This window comes from Crocuta crocuta, unplaced genomic scaffold, assembly GCF_008692635.1.
Source record: "Crocuta crocuta isolate KB4526 unplaced genomic scaffold, BGI_CrCroc_1.0 scaffold296, whole genome shotgun sequence".
NCBI lineage: Eukaryota > Metazoa > Chordata > Mammalia > Carnivora > Hyaenidae > Crocuta > Crocuta crocuta.
The window spans coordinates 846,113-849,542 of record NW_027530504.1 but is presented as its reverse complement, the minus strand read 5'-3'; the positions used below and the strand labels follow the sequence as shown (position 1 = coordinate 849,542).

The 3,430-nt window shown below is 61.6% G+C and overlaps 1 long non-coding RNA gene across 1 annotated transcript in view; it reads left to right on the top strand.

Annotated features, from left to right (window-relative positions):
• LOC144233809 (uncharacterized) overlaps nucleotides 1-1,761 on the top strand; it is a 14,922-nt gene extending 13,161 nt beyond the window's left edge. Inside the window, exon 3 of the long non-coding RNA XR_013335764.1 lies at nucleotides 1,479-1,761. This is a non-coding gene — a long non-coding RNA (uncharacterized LOC144233809). The remainder of the gene's footprint in view (nucleotides 1-1,478) is intronic.
• Nucleotides 1,762-3,430: the final 1,669 nt, after the last annotated feature.

Here is a 3,430-nt window from a genome sequence, read left to right as displayed (position 1 = left end):
GGGAAGCCAGGAGGGGGGTGCGTGGGAGGGGAAGCCACGTGGGGGGTGCGTGGGAGGGGAAGCCACGTGGGGGGAGCGTGGGAGGGGAAGCCACGGGCCATCACAGGTCTGAGCTGGAAAGCGCTGGCTTTGGCGCCAGGCTTGCGGAGGGGAAGGGAGTGCAGACCGTGAGCCTGGGCCCCGGGCCCCGGGGGTGTCGGGCACGTTGGTCGCGGGTGCCCTGCCGCCTGCGCCCCGCGCCCAGCTCCAGGGCCCTGCCGGGGCTGCGGCCGTAACTGGATTTGCCCGGCAGCTGTCGGGGCTAAGCGGGCCCACTTGACGCCGCCGCGGCTGGCCAGTAAGTGGNGACGAAGCTGGTCCCCTTGCGGGCTGGGAGCCGGGCTCAGCCTTCCGCGCGTCCGCGGCTCTCCGGTGCCTCCGGCAACGTGCTTACGAGGCCCCCAGCTGCCCGCGCGGCCGCAGGCAGGGCCTGGAGGTGCGGCCAACAGCCAGCTCACCCAGTGTCCCCTTGGCAGGGCGCTCACAGCACCCAAGGGGCTTTGCAGCCCCTGGAGATCTTGGGGTGATGCCCCTGGACTTCGGCCCCCCTCGCAGGCAAGCACCCAGGCCCATCTGGAGGCTTCCAGCGCCGCATCCCAACTTCCAGGCCCACCTGCAGCTTCCGCGGTGTCGCCGTGCGTCTGCAAACAGGGATGAATTCCTCCCAGCTCTGTCTCTGGCCAGATCCCACCCTCCCCTAGAGGCTTATGGTCCCCAGAAGCTTCACCCGTCATGAGTTCTAGAGGACGTCCTCTGAACACACCCCGTGACTCTTGCTGTTCCCTGGAATGGTGTGCTCCTACCTTCTTTCATTTCACCTAAGTTATTGGACACCTACTACTTGCCAGGCCCGGAGTCGAGATGCCCAGATGAGCACAATCTGATCAGGTCCTGGCGCAATCGGCACGCAGGGCGCCTTTCCTGGCCGCGGCCCCTCTTCCCAGCCTGGGAACCAAAGACCCCGTCACTAATCAGCCTTGAACCCTGAAACCCGGAATCACCTCCATTTCTGGCTCCACTCCAGCCCCCAAGGAATAAGGAATTGCCAGCACAACAATCTTTCACAGACGCACACGTGCGTGTGTGCGTGCGCACAGACACACACACACACATACACACACACACGGGCCCACTTCAGCTTTGTTGCTGCAATTATTGTTATTGTTACCATTATTATGTTAAAGGCACATCCTTTGGATGAAATCCTGGCTCAGCCACCACTTGCCAGTTATGTGACTCTCTCTGTGCCTCAGTTTCCCCAGTGGCTACAGTCTGGGAGAGGGTGGGCGTTCAATGGAACCGAGCGTATCCCCCTCACCGGCCTCCTTGCGGCTCCTCAGCAGGGCAGGGTCCTTGCGTCTGCTCTTCCCTCTGCCTACAGTGCTTCTCCTCCAGATACTAATGTGGCCCGTGGTCTCCCTTTCACCCCCTGCTGACAGATGTCACCTGCCGCAGGCCTCCCGGGAGCACACACCAGCAGATCGCCCGCCGTGCCCTCGACCCGCCTTCTCCGTGCGCTTACCTGACCGCGCTTCCTGTCCAGTATTCAGCATGACGGGGACAGCGCCCACACACCTGCCTGCCCTCTGCCTCCAGCAAAACGCCTGCCCCGTCGGAGCAGGCGTCTGTCGTGTCCACCGCCGTGTCCCCAGGGCCCACACTGTGCCTGGCATATAACAACACGCCCAGTACACGTTTCTCGAATTGCACTGAATCAGAAGCGCGGGACCTTGAAACTTGAGATTGTTTCAAAATACAAATATAGTTAAAATATTTTTCTTTTTAAAATGTTTTTTGTTTATTCTTTTTTTTTAATGTTTTTTTATTTATTTCTAGGAGGGAGAGAGAGAGAGACAGCGTGAGCAGGGGAGGGTCAGAGAGAGAGGGAGTCACAGACTGAAACAGGCTCCAGGCTCCGAGCTGGCAGTCAGCACAGAGCCCGACGCGGGGCTCGAACCCACGAACCGTGAGATGATGACCTGAGCCGAAGTCGGACGCTCAACTGACTGAGCCACCCAGGTGCCCCTAAAAAATATTTTTAAATGACTAGCACTCGGTAGGCCCACAGGTAATCAGCACTGTCACCCCTTCCGTGACGGGAAGCTCACCCCCCAGGGAAGTCCGCCTTGCCCTGGTCTGAGGGAAAGCTCCGGTTTCATGAGGCCAGAACCTGCTCGCGGTGGCACCCGGCCCCTCCGGTCTCTGGGCCTCAAACCCGTCTGCTCTCCTGGCCTCGGGGAGCCCTGCAGACTTGGGCCCGACAGCCGGACTCCATGAGGCTGCCTTCCTCCAAGCTGAGTCTCCCCAGCTCCTCCCGGGATGGGGTCTCCAACCTTCTCTGGACCCACCCCAGGCGGCTCCTTCCCCTCTCCTCAGGCAGGGCCCGAAGCGGAGCACAAAGCGGGACCAGAAAGTCTGAACCGAAGAGCTCTCCATCCCCTGGGGGCGCATGAGACCTCTGAGACATCTTCTCATCAACGCCTTTGGTCACACAAAGCTTGTGGTCCACTAGGATCTCCGGCTCCTGGGCCCCACGTGGCTGACACAGCCAGGTCTCCCCAGCCCGACCACCTTCTTCTCTTTAAAGCAGAATTACTAGATTCAGTCCAGTTCCAGGGCTGGTCGATAGGGCTGCATCTGCTTCCCTCCCAACAGAGCGTGTCTGCGAGTATGACGCCCGTGCCTTCGGTGGCCCCTTCAAAGCCCGAGTGCCAACACCGAGGACACAGTGCTGAGGACAGAGCCCTGGGGCCACCTGCAGAGACCTCACCCCGGCTCCCGGACGAGCAGGCCACACAAACTCCTTGGTACCGCAAAGATTTACTGAGTACCCGCGGTATCCATGCCCGGGGCTAGGTGCTAGATCCGAGGTCCGTTCTGTTTATGGTGCCCTGGGGCAGCGGACTGACATCCAACCGCCTTCCACTCCTCCGCGCTAAACACACACAGACAAAAATGTGTGCGCTGTGTCCCACGTGAGCCCCTCAGGCTACAGTCCCCCCCCCCACAGGGTTACTTTGGGGCTCAGTCGGGGTCCCAGTCCTCAGAAGGCCCCCTTGAAGAAGTGATGGTTGAGCAGAGGTCTGGAGATGAGTGGGCATTTGCCAGCAAGTGCAAAGGCCCTGAGGTGGCAAGGCATTTGGCTCAGTGGAGGAACAGAGAGGGGGCCGGTATGCCTGGAGCTTACAGAGTGCGTGTTGCCGGGGGGTGAGACCAGGGAGGGCGCAGGGGCTGGAGGCCGTGGGGGGAGGACGCGGCCCCGTCACAGAGCCACTGGCGGCCCCACGCCACAGGGCTGGGCGGAGGCAGATTGCGGGTCATGGTGACCCAGATGACACAGACGCGGGGGTCACAGGCCACCTGCAGGGCCCCACCCCCGCCCCTCCCGCGC